The sequence below is a fragment of the Bufo bufo genome, chromosome 10, assembly GCF_905171765.1.
Source record: "Bufo bufo chromosome 10, aBufBuf1.1, whole genome shotgun sequence".
NCBI classification, from domain to species: Eukaryota; Metazoa; Chordata; class Amphibia; order Anura; family Bufonidae; genus Bufo; species Bufo bufo.
Window position 1 is genome coordinate 64,915,768 of NC_053398.1, and position 15,966 is coordinate 64,931,733.

General features: G+C 45.8%; 1 long non-coding RNA gene and 8 other non-coding genes across 9 annotated transcripts; all 9 read left to right on the forward strand.

Annotated features, from left to right (window-relative positions):
• Positions 1-882: 882 nt before the first annotated feature.
• LOC120981093 lies at positions 883-11,446 on the forward strand. Its single transcript, XR_005774621.1, has 12 exons — positions 883-967; positions 1,288-1,312; positions 6,186-6,232; positions 6,408-6,454; positions 7,221-7,255; positions 7,374-7,414; positions 7,690-7,712; positions 7,879-7,916; positions 8,084-8,176; positions 9,299-9,343; positions 10,686-10,705; positions 10,895-11,446. It is a non-coding gene; the product is annotated as an uncharacterized LOC120981093 (long non-coding RNA).
• LOC120981252 lies at positions 5,827-5,899 on the forward strand. The gene has a single exon (XR_005774665.1). It is a non-coding gene; the product is annotated as a small nucleolar RNA SNORD26 (small nucleolar RNA).
• Positions 6,271-6,339, forward strand: LOC120981249. Its single transcript, XR_005774662.1, has one exon. It is a non-coding gene; the product is annotated as a small nucleolar RNA SNORD27 (small nucleolar RNA).
• LOC120981245 lies at positions 7,077-7,157 on the forward strand. The gene has a single exon (XR_005774658.1). It is a non-coding gene; the product is annotated as a small nucleolar RNA SNORD28 (small nucleolar RNA).
• LOC120981266 lies at positions 7,453-7,581 on the forward strand. The gene has a single exon (XR_005774678.1). It is a non-coding gene; the product is annotated as a small nucleolar RNA SNORD22 (small nucleolar RNA).
• On the forward strand, positions 7,750-7,817 carry LOC120981261. The gene has a single exon (XR_005774673.1). It is a non-coding gene; the product is annotated as a small nucleolar RNA SNORD31 (small nucleolar RNA).
• LOC120981241 lies at positions 7,947-8,012 on the forward strand. Its single transcript, XR_005774655.1, has one exon. It is a non-coding gene; the product is annotated as a small nucleolar RNA SNORD29 (small nucleolar RNA).
• LOC120981255 lies at positions 9,151-9,224 on the forward strand. Its single transcript, XR_005774668.1, has one exon. It is a non-coding gene; the product is annotated as a small nucleolar RNA SNORD30 (small nucleolar RNA).
• Positions 10,761-10,830, forward strand: LOC120981263. Its single transcript, XR_005774675.1, has one exon. It is a non-coding gene; the product is annotated as a small nucleolar RNA SNORD31 (small nucleolar RNA).
• Positions 11,447-15,966: the final 4,520 nt, after the last annotated feature.

The window sequence follows — 15,966 nt, forward strand, 5'->3', positions numbered from 1 at the left end:
AATGCTTTTATATATATGTAAATTAGCCTGGTAAGGAGCTAAGCGTTCTGGAGCCCAGCACCGCCTGTAACCAGGAATCTCCTCCTTGCTCATGAAGTCAGATCGCCGTAATCTTGCGGTGTGCGAGCTCACGCAGTTCCTTCCCTGAGGCTGATGCCAGCACAGGGAAGGAACACTATGCCGACACTACATCACGAGATTACGGCGATCTGACTTTGTGAGCAAGGAGGAGATTCCTGGTTACAGGCGGTGCTGGGCTCCAGAACGGTTAGCTCCTTACCAGGCTGATTTACATATATATAAAAGCATTTTTTTACACTCAATAAAACCACTCAGAGATATGGGACAGGTATATTGCGGACATGCTAGTGGCAATCTAGCCGTGCATGTCCGCATCTCTATAGGGTAAAAAGAGGTGACAGAAAAGGAGAAAAGAGGCGTTAAAAATAGGGACTGTCCCTCCATAAGAGGGACAATGGGGGGGGTCTGTCCTAGGCCATATGAGTAATGAACATGACATCACTGACCTAGGAAAAGTAGAGCGAAGGCTGCGGTGCCTTCTCATCCAGCGGCCGATCAGCGGGGGTCCCATGTGTCAGAGCCCACTGATCACATACAGATGACCTATCCAGAGGATAAGTCATCAAATCTTATGTATACATCAAAATGTTGGTCACTAAGGCCCAAAACTGTTTTTTACTAAGGAGTAAAAATTCTGTTCAAAAGCCTTTTATTCAACCCAGGCCTACAATTCAATGCTTGTAGTATGATGAACATTGGGCAAATCACATCCGATACGGCAGAGACGTTTTGTTGCGCCTACACGAAATGTAATAAAGCTTATTGAAAAAAGGGGAAAAAAAGCGCATGAAGGCGCATGCCCACATTCCCGTCACGCCTCGCCTGTGCTATAAAAGAGCCCGCTCTCTTACAATTGGCCGTTTCCTGCGCCTGACTTCCTGAGATGGTGAGTTGTAATCCGGCGGCATCCTCGGTCTAGGCCGCGCGCCACGTGCTGGTGGTCGGTGTGTCCCACAGGGGGTCGCTCTGCTAACATAGCGTGTATCTGTTCTCTGCCGGGGGGGGGGATCACGTTGGACGCGCACGTGTCAGGCAGTCTGATCGTGTGCTCCTCGTCTAGGATGAGACTATTCACAGACCTGTTCTGAGACCTGTGAGGAAGCCGAAGTCTCTGAGTCACGTGCCCTGATCTCCCCCCGCAGCTCCACACTTGTTTCTTAGGAAAGATGTCTTCAAGATGCTAATGCGCTTTATTGACTTTCCTAGGTGCCGCTCTTTCTCGGACAGGTCGGTAAGTGTGTATTGCTCTATTTCTAAATGACTTGGCTTAGTGGGTATGTTTCCTTCACACATGGTCTGCTCTTCCAGTAAAGGGTTAAAGGGCTATTCCGGGCTCAAGCTACTGATATACTCGGGCTAGGTCATCAGATTGCAGGCTCTGCATAAAACTGAATGGAAAATGGGCTGAAACTTGTAGGCAAACCTTTAGTTTAGAGTAAACCTGCCTTTTAGTGTTCACACGGAGTTTGGAAATCTGCTTCAGCCCAGAATCTATGGGTTTAAAGGGAATCTGTCACCTGCTTTTACCATTTTAAGCTGTCACCATCGCCATGTTCACTAAAGTACCTTATTTCCAGCAGTCGTCTTACTTAATTTCGTTTTGTCCTTTTGATAAAAAAAGCCCTTTTTATGATATGCTGATGAGGCTCCAAGATGCCCAGAAGGGTTTTTTTTTTTTTTTTTCCCCCCTCCGGTGCCCAGTGACTCCCCCTGCAGTGCCCAGCCCGCCTTAATTTGAATCCCAAGAACACATCCTGATATAACCTCCCACAGCCCCGCCAAACTGTTCTGCCCCCATGTCATCGTCTACCTTCTAGAAATGCCCCGTCCTTCTTCCTGTTGGCGGCCAGAAAACTCACGCAGGGGCAGTACCGCCTGTGCGATCAAGCTCCTGGGGGCAACAGCCTCAAAAGTCTCACTGGGCATGCGCCGAGCCCAGTGATGTAATCTGAGCGCTGTTGACCTTAGGAGGTTGATGATCGTGCAGACTGCAGGTGGTACTGCCCCTGCGCGAGTTTTCTGGCTGCTGACAGGAAGGAGGACGGGGCATTTCTAGAAGGTAGACGATGACGTGGGGGCGGAACAGTTTGCCGGGGCTGTGGGAGATTATTTCAGGATCAGGAATGTAATGGTACCTTTTTGTTTTTCCATCTTCTGCAAGTCTAAAGAAAATATCAGTTTAATTCATATGCAAATGAGCGCTCGCCAGTGCCCAGGAGCGGCGTTCACTGTGTTGGAGCCAAGGCTGTAGTGATGGGAAGTTCGGATCTTTTAGGTGAATCGGTTCATTTGAATCAGCTCATTCAAATGAACCGATTCATGAATCGGATCTTCGGTTCACTTGGTGAGTCAGACTGCTGAGCTGACTCGCAAGTGCTAGCCCCACCCCTCCCTGCCCACCAACCAACCACCGACCAGAGCTGAGGGGGCGAGGCCAGCACAGCACACTGCAGCTCTGAATCGAGTCCTCCGTCTGTACAGGGAGTCTAAATGAATCGAATGAGTCACAAGAATCTAAAGATCCGACTCGGTTAGTGACTCATTCGATTCATTGACTCATTCGATTCAAGAGCCGTGAGTCACTAGAACAGGTTACATTACACTGAGGCTGTCGGCTCTTGTTGCAGCAGTGATCACGTTAAGGGACAGGAGCAGAGATAAGAGAAGGGACAGATGACAGTTTAGATTACAGGATGGATTAACCCTTTAGAATCAAATTGGCTTCTCAGGAGATCTATATGTTAAAGGCATCTCATTCAGTAGCCATATAACTAAGGGTGGGTTCACATGAGATGCCTTTTAACATGTATATCTCCCTGAGAAGCCAATTTGATTCTAAAGGGTTAATCCATCCTGTAATCTAAACTGTCATCTGTCCCTTCTCTTATCTCTGCTGCTGTTCCTTAACGTTATCACTGCTGCAACAAGAGCCGAGAGCCTCAGTGTAATGTGACCTGTTCTAGTGACTCACGGCTCTTGAATCGAATGAGTCAATGAATCGAATGAGTCAATGAATCGAATGAGTCAATGAATCGAATGAGTCAATGAATCGAATGAGTCAATGAATCGAATGAGTCAATGAATCGAATGAGTCAATGAATCGAATGAGTCAATGAATCGAATGAGTCAATGAATCGAATGAGTCAATGAATCGAATGAGTCAATGAATCGAATGAGTCAATGACTCGAATGAGTCAATGACTCGAATGAGTCAATGACTCGAATGAGTCAATGACTCGAATGAGTCAATGACTCGAATGAGTCAATGACTCGAATGAGTCAATGACTCGAATGAGTCAATGACTCGAATGAGTCAATGACTCGAATGAGTCAATGACTCGAATGAGTCAATGACTCGAATGAGTCAATGACTCGAATGAGTCAATGACTCGAATGAGTCAATGACTCGAATGAGTCAATGACTCGAATGAGTCAATGACTCGAATGAGTCAATGACTCGAATGAGTCAATGACTCGAATGAGTCAATGACTCGAATGAGTCAATGACTCGAATGAGTCAATGACTCGAATGAGTCAATGACTCGAATGAGTCAATGACTGAGTCGGATCTTTAGATTCTTGTGACTCATTCGATTCATTTAGACTCCCTGTACAGACGGAGGACTCGAGTCAGAGCTGCTGCTGTGCTTGCCTTGCCCCCTCAGCTCTGGTCGGTGATTGGTTGGTGGGAGGGGCAGGGCTAGCAGAAGCAGCTTCCACTCTAGGCTCATATTACTGACTCCTCCCGAGTCCCTCCCTCAGGCTCCTGACCTGCTGCCAGCGTGAGGTCTCTGTCTGCTGTGACTGAGAAGAGCCGTTTCAAACGGATCGGATCATTCAAGTGAATAGACTCCTCCGGTTCACTGAACTGAATCGATTCAAATGAACGATTCGTTCATGAACCGGACATCACTACAAGGCTGCTCTGCCTTTTTTTTTTTTTTTTTTCATTGTTTGCCTGCCCTCCTATTCTACTGCGTCATCCTTAGGACCGGCCGAGATCCTGTGCACTGCAATGCCCATTGTTGGCACAGCATTGCTTTAACTACTGCGCACATGCCGGCAAACGGCGCAAAACCAGCGGCAATGTGGTGTTTGCTGGTGCATTCGCAGTAGTCAGTGATGTGCCCACAGTGGGCATCGCAGTGCGCATGCTCCGGCGAGGCAGTGCATGGGATCTCAGCCGAACCGAAGGATGACGCAAGAGAATAGGAGGGCGGGAAAACAATGAAAAAAAGGCAGAGCAGCCTTGGCTCCAACACGGTGAATGCCACCCCTGGGCACTGGCGAGCGCTCATTTGCATATGAATTAAACTGATATTTTCTTTAGACTTGCAGAAGCTGGAAGAACAAAGGTACCATTCATGTATAGGCGTGCTAGAGGACAATGTAATCACTGTATATGGCCATGTGGTGGTGACAGACTCCCTTTAAAGAGGACCTTTCATGGGTTTGTAGTGAGAAATATCTGTACCTGCAGGGTACCCCCTGCTGATGCCACCACCTTGCCTGTGTTTTTTTTATAGTTTTTTTATGACCCCTGCAAATTTTGTGCTCCAGTGTGCTGTCTAATTGCAGAGCGTTAGGCAGGTAGGATAAAAACCTCCCTGGCTGTGGCGCTCTGCTGCGATTGGACAGTGCTACAGCCAAGGGAGAAGGAGATGCCCACAGACTGTCTCCTCCCCATTGCTCCGATGCTCAGTATTGGCATACGGAGTGTGAAATTTTCAGGGGGCCATAATGGAGCGCTAGTTAAAAAAAAAACAGGCAGGGTGGTGGCATCAGTGGGTGGTACCCAGCAGGTACAGATATTTATCTGACTTACTACAAACCCATGAAAGGTCCTCTTTTTAAGATAGGATGTGCTGCTGCTTTATTTTACTTTTTCCACCCATGTGGAATATGCAGTGAGGACTCTCCGGAAGAGAACATCACACCAGTGCCATCTACTGGAAGTAGCTGTGCCCTTCCACCTGCAGTAAGAGCATGTGCTACCTCCCATTGAAACAAATAGCATGCTGGATAGTGTTTTTGGTCATGAATTCCACTTGGAGAGCAGTGCCAAAAACCACTGAACAGACCTAGGAGTAGGATCTCCTGAGGCAGCTACTGATGTGGGATTCTCTTAAATGGATCATCTGTATGGCCAGTGGCAGCATGGCTCTATTAAAGAGACTGGTATTGTCCTGGTTCCCTGCACAGTACATGGCCCAGAGAACTGTGACAAATCAGTGATGGAGCCACACTGCTTGGTTAGCATTCTGGCCCAGTTTGAGGCTTCCAGCAGCTGGAGGCACAGATTACAAGCTGTATTGCTATGTAAGCCGTGGCGCCACTCTTGGGGCTTAACACAAATGCATGGTTACCGTAACTTTGTGGACTGCAAACAGTGGTCCGCAAAACCTGGTTACCAGCCATGTGAACTCCATCATGGGTGCAGACCCATTCACTTGAATGGGTCCAATCCAGAAGATATGGAACTGGATAAGACATGTCCTATCTTCTGCAGTGCAAAGGCATGAATTGGAATCCTGTCCATGCCTCTCCACTGCAGGAGATGGATATTACATATCTTGCCATAACCTGTGGATCACAGACCAATTTGAGTTAAGGGGTCCACACTGCAGCGTGGAGTTCACACAGCAACCATACAGTCATCTGAATGGGCCATTGATCTGTAAAGGAGTCCTTCACTAATTGCATACTCAGATGCTGTATTTCTGCCGGGTCTGTTCTGTACACGAGCCACAAAGATGATAACCACTTGAACTCTCTCTTTCTGAGCTCACAGTGGAGATAACCTCACTGGCTGAGTGGCTGTTATACTTAATCTTGTGTGAAGTGAGAACTCTCTGTAATGGTCTTGGATCAGTACAGGACTACCAAGCATGGGTTCTCAATACTCTAGCTTGTCCCTGACATAGGCCTGGCCACATTTGATCTTGGTGATAAGACCTCCTGATTGGAGCAATGAAGTGCTCTAGTACTCCTGCAGCTACCATAGTAAATTAGCTGAATGGAGCTAAACAATGTCTGAGTAGGCAGTGTGAAATAACCCATTGCTTGTGTACTAGTGGCTATAATTGTTTTTTTTTTTTTTGTAGTGCCTCCCTACATACGGCCTGAGGATGTTGGATGACTACTGTTGCAGGTGAGTTGCCAGCGATGTAACTTGGGTGAATTGTGCCTCATCACTGATGAATTATCTTGACAAGCATATGGCTGACTTGTAAATGATGCCACTTTAATTCTGAGATGAGCTGTGGTTTCTTGAGGTGTGCCTTGTTCTCTGGAGTGTTTATATTAACAGGTTTTTCTCCCCCCAGGCTTCCTTTAGAGCCTCAGCCTTTTAAACCATGTTTCATACCAAAAGGTAAATACTCCTAAAAATGTCACTGACCGTAAATGATTCCATCCTGTATTTTCATCAGCTCTGTCAGCTGCTTGCCTTAAAGAGGACCTTTCATTACAATAAAAAATCTAAACTAAGCATACAGACATGGAGAGCGGCATCCAGAGATCTCCCTGCACTTACTATTATCCCTGGGCGCCGCTCCGGTATCTTCAGATTTTCAGCTCAACCGGGAGGAGCCTGCTCTTCTCCTGGGCGTCTCCTTCTCCCAGGCTGAAGAGCAGGCCAATCGCAGCACTCAGCTCATAGCCTGAGGAGAACAAGAGCAGGCTCCTCCCGGTTGAGCCGAAAATCTGAAGATGCCGGGAGAACAGAGCGGCGCCCAGGGATAATGGTAAGTGCAGGGAGTTCCCTGGATGCCACTCCATCTGTATGCTTAGTTTAGATTTTTTTATTGTAATGAAGGGTCCTCTTTAAGGCCCTCACCTCTTCAGTAGTGAGTGCAGCTTGTAGTATTGTCATCTCTAGGAGGCAATCGTATGTGTACATGGTGACTTGAGTTCTTAGTATTCCTAGGCTGTGCATTGTGTAGTTGCTTGTTTGGACTACATAGCTTTTTATGTTGTAGCAAAATACTGTATGCTCCATATGATGACTTCATGAAGTCTCGTTCGTCTGAACTGCTGTGAAGAACACTTAATAGCATGGTGGAGTTCTGATGGAGCTTAGATGCTGTAAATCTATATTTTTCAGTTATGTAGTCTAATGCTGGATTTGTTTTCTGCAGGGTGAACTTTGCTTTGGATGCTGTCCAGAAGCATGGTAAGGATAAATGGTGCCCATCTGCGGTCTGAAGGACTTATACAGTTTTGTAGCATTTTAAAAACAAAGACCTGATCTGAGGTGCCTAGAAAATGCACTAATTCTGTTCTTGTTACAGATTTCGCCATTGGAAAGATTCTGTGGATTTCCTTGCCCTGGGTAAGTCTCTTTGCCTTAAAGCATCTATTTGCATTTTGCCCAAAATGATGATATCTTCACATGTCCGACCTTCTGTATGGTGCCAGAGCCTGAAAAAGGTGAACCCACTGGTACCATCTGTAGGAGAGGAAGGATGCATGTTCCAGCTGGAACAGTCTGACAAGGGTTGTCTTTGTGCTGCCACTCTAAATTCTAGAAGGCAGTTTAATAGCCTTTGCTTTGGCTGGCAGGAACTTGTCACTACTAACTTTGTCTAACTTTGTCTTATTTTACAGGTTGGTGTGGGCATCTGGCTCAGGTAATTTGGTGTCATGTTGTTGACTGATTCTAGGTGTGATACTTGTGATGATCTTTACCGCCCCAGTCTGATATTCAGTGACTGATCGGTATATACTGAGTTTGTCAGGATAGCTTCTCAATGGTTTTAGGAGTATGTAGAATCCTAAACTTTTCTGTCCTTACAGGACTGCTGGTGAACATGGCGGACACTGCCACATACTAGGTGGGTAATGGCTTTGTACCAAGCACAAGCCTGCAATGATGAGTTTAACTAGCTCACTTTGATAGCACAGTGAAAAATTATGAACTTCTGAGCAGCATGTGTTCTCCTGTTTTTTTATTTTTGCTTTTTTTTTTAAAGCAAAAGTCTAATTGTAGCCTCTCCTGCAGGGTAAAATTGTACTCAAGAATGAAATGACTATTAAAGCACCACAAGCATTCGACTGAACCTGTGTTCTGAAGATTTGTCATACTAGATTTCAGGTATGACCAACTGCCATTGTGGACATGTGCACATAATATGGAAGCAGGAAGTTTATTGACTAGTCATAACTACTGCCTAGATCTGATGCAGTGACTTGGACCAAGATAATCCATTCTTGGTAAAAATGTGCATTGCAAAGCAGGGACAAGCCTCCCTAGCATCGCATTTGACACTAGGGAGGCTTGTGCCCTGCCTCTGACACCAGATGTTTTCATCCATGTATAAGGAGGAGCGGGGTAAGTAGATTACCTATGAGGGGGGGGGGGGGGGGGGGGGTTGGTCTGTTTTAGAACTTGGATAACCCCTTAGTGTTGATCTAGCCTTGAAAGATGACACTTTAGTGTTTGTGCAAGCACAAATTACTCTTTGCAACAGTGCAGGATACTTGCAACAGCTCATCCTAGTATCAAGTGAGGTGGAGCAGTTGTAATTACTCTGTGCTGCCTTTACAAAGACAATGCACAGAATTTTGAACCAGCATGAGTGCCAGGACCTCTTCAAACAGATTGGCAGAGGTGCCAGGAGTTGCAGACTGACCTGAGAACCCATCCTCAGGATGGGTTATCAGTATTAAGCACTGCATAATACCTTTACACTTGCATCTAACTTATGGGTAACAGTTACCTTAAGGGCTCATGCAGCTTGGATGTGGACCCATTCACTTAAATGAGGCTGCAAAAAAAGTGGGCCGTGTACTGTCGGCATCCGTTGCTCTGTTCTGTGGCCCTGCAAAAAAACATCTGTTTTCCAGAAAATTGGCACTTCTATTATGGGTGGCCTGTTCCGCTACACATTGCAGAATGCACACTGGCAGCATCTGTTTTGCAGATCTGCAGTTTATGAACCACAAGATGGCATGCGGTTGTGTGCATGAGCCCTAATGCAGCTGTTAAGCAAATTGTATCAGTGCCTGAACTCTATAGCTATACAGTAATGAGTGGGTTATAATGTTGCTAGCAGGCCTCCCTCCAACTGGCATGATGAATCTTAATCTAATGGAATCTCGTTCGTCTGAATAGTACTGATGAGAATTGGTTTCTGATGGCTTGGAGGTAAAAAAAATGGCTCAAATGTTAACTTGTGATGTAGCTTGTTATGACTGAATATTGGTTTTCTTTCAGGCTTGAGATGGGGACTGTTGCAGTGGACAGGACTGCCTTGTTCTGGTAAGCAGGCTTCATCTGGTAACGGCATCTCTAGTTCTGAATAATCGCTAGTTTATCCAACTTGCATTTTTGTGTTCCCAGTTGCCATGAGTGTCAGGTTCCAAATGTTTAAAGCGGGCATCCTCAAACTGCAGCCCTCCAGCTGTTGTGAAACCAGCTCCCACAATGCCCTGCTGTAGGCTGCTCGGGCATGTTGGGAGTTGTAGTTTTTCAAAAGATGGAGGGCTGCAGTTTGATGCCTGATTTAAAGGATCACTAAACCATGAAAAAACCAAGCATAGCATGAAGTGTTACTTTCTGCTTGGGTGTCTGCATTCTGTAGCAGTTTGCAGTTTGAACAGATCCTGCAGTATTTTACCACTAAAGTGTGTGAATTTCAAAATATGAAATTCGCTCATCTTTAATTACAAGTCTTAGTAAAATTTATTTTGGTACACTTCATACTTGGCAGTCCCTCTTGCAGGTTAACATACTGTTAACCCAGCTTTTGTGGCACTCTATGCCACATTGTAGATCTCACTGGCATTATTGCTCAACTTTTCTAGACTAATTGGTAGCAAATTATGTAATCCAGTGTGACTTGCAATTTGTAAATGGATTGATTATAGACTGTACACATGTCATGTAGCATTGTGGTGTAATCTGTAGCATCAGAAGTAGAGAAGGCAATGCTGCAGCCAGACTTTAATGGTCTGCAGTTGTAATATTGCAGAACAAAAAAATTCTTCCATTGGATTGTCTTAGTGGTCCTTTTTAAGCTCTTTATTCCATAGGTTAGTGACTGGTCACCCTTACTGTTACCTGCACTCTAACAGCTCTGCAAGGCAGAAGTCTGAATTGTGGCACCCTCCTGCCCTGACTGTCAGGTTTTTCTTGTTGGACATGGGAAAGAAACCTGACAATCATGGCTTATGTCTTGCCCTCCTCTCCCTTGTGTACTGTAATGGTACTCGACTGTAGCCCAGTGAACAATAGTGGATATGACCAGTTCCCTTTTTAATGTCTCTGAACAGTTTAAGGTGCCTTCTGTTCCCTACAAATGTTTTACTGAAGGCTATAGTTTAGCTCAATTGGCTATGAATGAGTCATTGGGACAATGAGGTTTGTGGAATGTGCTGATTGGGGGTACCATTTTAAGTATTTGACACTTGGAAACATCTGTCAGTTTTGTAGATTGGAGAGAATTCCAAGGGGGTCTCCAGTGATGAATCATCCACTATACCCTGAGCTGGCACTTGTGTTGGCTGTGACAAGGATCGTCGCTATCCTGAAGAGACCCCCTGATAGGATTTTGAGCTTGCTTAATCTTGAACTGTCTAATGTGTTTAATTTCTTTTTACAGGCTGTCATGTCAACACCTTGGTAAGTTTCAGTTCTAGCAGATCAACAAATCGGTAACCTGTAATGTTATAATATGCTCGGCTGTGATGATCTGTTTTACCGCCCCAGTCTGATGTCTATGATTGAGTGGTAGTTCCTGAGCTTCTGCATAGATTGTGTTTTCATTTGTCTAAAGATGTCTTGGAGTAATGCGCTTTTTATTTTTTACAGTTTTCCTGATCCAGTGGTTAATTAATGATTCTTCTGGATTGACATCAGCCTTACATTTGACTGTCAAGCAACTGGAGACTGCACAATCTTAAAGGGTTCTGCTCCTCTTACTAGCCTGTGCATGTGCTGGGAGTAGCAAATGTATGCAGCTATTAATGTTTTAGTAAGCCAGTGATCTGATGTGCCTTGTGCAAGAAAGGGGTTTTGGCACCCCCCCCCCCCCCCCAGTCAGACCTGTAAAGAGAACTTGTTTCCTGGCTGTAGGCAACATTAATCACTGGTTGTGGCCCCAGTGTGTGCATTCTGTCCCACTGTAATTAAACTGATGCCATAGGAAGGTCCTGTGACCAGTTTCATACATCACGCTTTATAAGAGCAGTGCTTACAAGCACAAGAGTACCTGCTAGTAAACCTAAATTGGTCATGTTACACAATCTGACACTGATGCCAAAGGCTTACAAATGCTGCTAGCTGCATGCATGTTCTGTTTCTATACACCTTCCTCATACAAAATTGACTTGTATAAGCTAATAAACCAGATCAGAATTGTGATTTTGTTTGAATTAAACTTTTTGGTAAGATGGTTAGTGGGCAGGTTTTAAGCCCCCTTTCACACGAGCAAGTCTTCAATCAGGGTGTGATGCATTTAGCATCAGGACTGAATCCTGTCACATATTTAATGGGTCTGTGCACATGAGCATAGTTAACATTTCTGTCGTCATTGAAGAATTGCAACATATTCTATGGCACCAGAGCAGTGAATGCCCCCCCCCCCCATATCACTGAGGACATGGAGTGGGCAGTGTAGGCTGGCACAGTAGTGGTAGATTTTAACTATCCAAACAGGGAACATGGTTCTGCATCTGCTGCAAAACAAATACATTTCTCAGCTTTTTGCAGGATAACTCTATGGGCCAGTTTGTAGAAGATCCTACGAGAGGCAAACTTCTAACAATGCAGTGCTTTAGCAAAATGTCATTGTCCATGAAAACCTTGGTAATAGACCACAAAATAATCCAAAAACTGTAAAAACTCAGCTTAGTAGGGCAGAAACACTTTTAAAAAAGGTGAATTTCCCAGGGTTGAGTGCTGCACTCCAGGACAGACTAGGAGGAACTCTCATAAGGACACTAAGTATATTAAATGAATTCCTGGAGTTAACAAGTACAGGCAAATAAAATTAAACCCCACATGGCTTACATAGTGTAAAAGGGCAATAAATGACGGTGTTTAAAGAGGACCTTTCATTACAATAAAAAGGCTAAACTAAGCATACAGACGTAGAGAGTGGCGCCCAGGGATCTCCCTGCACTTATTATTACCCCTGGGCGCTGCTCTGTTCTCCTGGAAACTTCAGATTTCCATGACAGCACCTGTGAGATCCTCCCCCTTCCAGACAGGAAACAGGAACTTCCCAGATCTTTAAATTGGTCCCTTGCCTTCCATTGCTCAGTTCTTTGCTGTCCAGGGACAGGAGGATTTCTTTCCAGGTCTATTTTTCGGCTGCAGGACCTCTAGGGTTAAAGAGAAACCTAGTGGAGGTACCTTTCAGTGTAAGTCTCCACTAGAAGCCGCTGAGAAGCCTGGCGTCTGTTTTTTTTTCCCTTCAGTAGCCATGGGGAGCTGCCTTGTGACCCTGCCGGCGAAGTTGCAGCGTGAGGGGGAGGTACGTCTTCTCTCATTGAAGTGATGCGTGCGTTCCACCGGCTGGAAGGGGAGGAGCTTAACATGGGCGCTGCGCGGCCCATTTGAAGAAGGGAACGCCAGCCAGTGTGGGGAGCAGCAGCAGGCAGATACTGACCGGATGCCAAGCGGCACCTACAGCCCTCCATTGGCCCCCTTGAAGCAGCATTATCATGCAAGAAGGGGAAGTGGAACAGCGCACCTACAGACAGGAGCAGCTTTTGGAATCCAGCATGGTACTCCTGGGGTAATAGGGGTTAACCCCCACCATCTCCCTTTGGGGAGTTATTATTATGGTCAGGTTAGACTGATTAGGCTGTTTTATTAAATTCTGGTTAAAGAAACCCCAAGAAAAGCTTCCCACAAAACAAGAGCTAAGGAGTGTGGAAGTTGGATCCGTCTTACCCCAAAACATGTCAACCATGTCTGGATAAGTTAATGGCAGAGGAGTCACCATCTTTATTGCAAAGTATCCAAGATTTAGTAAAAAATGAAGTCCGTTCTTCTGGAGGAGCTTAAAAAATCCCTGCCTAGCTCATCCAGACATAAGAGGGCCCAGGCGATAGTGGAGGATACTATGGACTCTGGGTCTGAGGAGGGCGCTTTTGCAGACTCGGATTCCTCCTCTGAGGATTTGACAGGGAAGCCGTTATTTAGAGCGGAAGATACGGATCTATTATTGAAGGCGGTTAAATCCACGATGGAGCTTGAGGAAGAAAAGGAGTCCCAGTCTAGACCAGAGCTAATGTTTGAGAGCCTAAAGCCTAAAAAGTCTAGGGTGTTCCCCATTCAGGACTGTATCAAGGACCTGATTAAACGTGAATTGTAGAAGCCCGATAAAAATTTCTTTATCCCTAGAGCGGTCAAGAGAAAGTACCCCTTTGACGATCAAGAAGTATCCGCTTGGCAGGAGGTACCGAGGGTAGACACTCCCGTAGCTAAGATAAATAAGTCAGCTCTCCCGTTTGAGGATTTAGGGTCCCTTAAAGATCCCATGGACAAAAGGGCTGATGCATACTTAAGGAAGAATTGGGAAGCTTCCACTTCTGCCTTTAAACCAAATATAGCGACGACCTCGATGGCAAGGTCATTAAAGCTCTGGTTGGAGGAATTAGAGTCTCATAGAGAACAAGACTCCTAGGGATCAGCTGCTGGAGGCTATACCAACTATGTCCAGTGCAGTGGACTTTATCTCTGATGCTGACGCATTGAGGCTTTCCGCTAGGGCGGCTGCACTGTCTAATTCAGCCAGAAGGTTGTTATGGTTGAAGGGGTGGAAGGGCGATGTAGCTTCAAAATCTAAGCTTTGTGCCCTCCCTTGCCAAGGAGATTTTTTGTTTGGGTCAGCCTTAGATGATATTTTAGATAAGGCATCTGATAAGAAAAAAGGATTTCCAGCACCGTCCTTTCCTAAACTGGGGAAGCCATTTCGGAGTAATGAAAGAAGGAAAGGTTTTGGGGATCAAAAGAAAAGGAGGGAGTGGAGATCTGATAAATCAAAGTGTGTTTAAATCCAGACCTCAAACATCAAGTTCCACTCAACAATGACGCCAGACCCCAAGTAGGCGGTCGTCTTTCTTTGTTTTTTCCGGCCTGGCGAAATATTACCGCAAGCGCCTGTGTAAAGGATATTATAAAGGAAGGCTATCGCCTAGACTTCAAGAGACTACCACCCAGGACATTCAAAATTACTTCATTAAACCAAAATTCTCCAAAACAGGTGGCACTTTCGGAGGAAATAAACAACCTCCTGGAAAAGGCAGTCCTTGTTCCAGTCCCAAAGGACGAACAAGGAGAGGGTTTTTATTCAACCCTATTTCTGGTCCCCAAGCCCAATGGTACGTTCAGGCTGATAATAAATCTGAAGGGTCTCAACCAGTATCTGTCCTACCAGAAATTCAGGATGGAATCCATGTCCTCCATCTGTTCCCCAACTGCGTGATGGCCTCAATAGACATAAAAGATGCCTACTATCACGTGCCCATTCATCCTTTGTCCCAAAGATACCTGAGGGTAGCAGTGAAGATGGGAGAATCAATCGTCCATTTGCAGTTCAGAGCCCTTCCTTTTGGGGTATCACAGGCGCCGAGGCTCTTCACAAAGCTGATGGCGGAGGTAATGGCAGAAGTAAGAAGGTCAGACATCATTATAATCTCATACCTGGACGACCTTCTCTTGGTAGGGCAGTCCCCAGAGCTGTTGAAATCTCAGATACAGAAGGTCCTGGGGATCCTGATGAGCCTGGGCTGGTTAATAAATTGGGACAAATCATCCCTGGTTCCAACATCCAAATGTGTTTTTCTAGGCATCCTATTAGATTCTCAGACTCCGAAGTAGGTGGTATTCAGCAGAAGATCAGGTCTTTCAGCAAAACCAAGGAAGTCTCCCTAAGGAAAGCTGTCTATTCTGGGTCTGATGACGGCTTGTATTCCGGCTGTGAGGTGGGCCCAATTCAGGTCCAGAATACTTCAATGGCTCATTTTGTCCAAATGAGACGGGAGGTCGCTATCCCTGGGTCACAAGATTGTGGTCCCGGGGTCAGTAACCCAGTCCCTAGCTTGGTGGCTAAAAACTTCGAACCTCAGTCAGAGGGTAGAATGGGTGAGACACGACCCCTTAATAAGCACCGACGCAAGTCCTTGGGGATGGGGGGCCCATTCAGTTTTGGGGTTTTTCCAAGGTCCTTGGTCAAGAAACCAGAGTGCTCAGTCCCAAAATGCCAGGGAGTTAAGAGCAGTCCTGTGCCCACTAAAGGAAAGTCTCCCATTTTTGTCTCAAAAACATGTCCGGATCCTATCAGACAACGCCTCGGTGGTAGCTTATATAAACAAACAAGGGGGAACAAGATCCTATCAACTAATGCAGCTGGCATCCAGGATTTTCTTGTTAATACAGGGGAAAGATCTTTCTCTCTCAGCGGTTCATTTGAAAGGCTCAGAGAATCACCAGGCGGACTTTCTCAGCAGACACAGATTCAGTCAGGCGAATTGGTGACTGAATCAGGAAGTGTTTCACCAAATACAGGCCCTATTGGGGATCCCCTACAATAGATCTATTCGCCTCGGTGGAAAACAAAAAGTGCGAAAAGTTATTTTCTCTCAGCAGGGAGGATCAGTCGATAGGCACAGATGCGCTCTCACAGACATGGGGGAAGGGCCTAGTCTATGCTTTCCCTTCCATCAGCCTACTGCCTAGAGTGATCCAGAAGATCAGGGGGGAACAGGCAACAGTGATACTAATAGCCCCATTCTGGCCAAGAAGAGTCTGGTTTGCTTGGTTGAGGAGACTATCAATAGCTGATCCCTGGGTGCTTCCAGAAAGACAGGACCTATTATATCAGGGCCCTCTACATCATCCGGAAGTCAAGAACCTCCACCTGACAGCTTGGA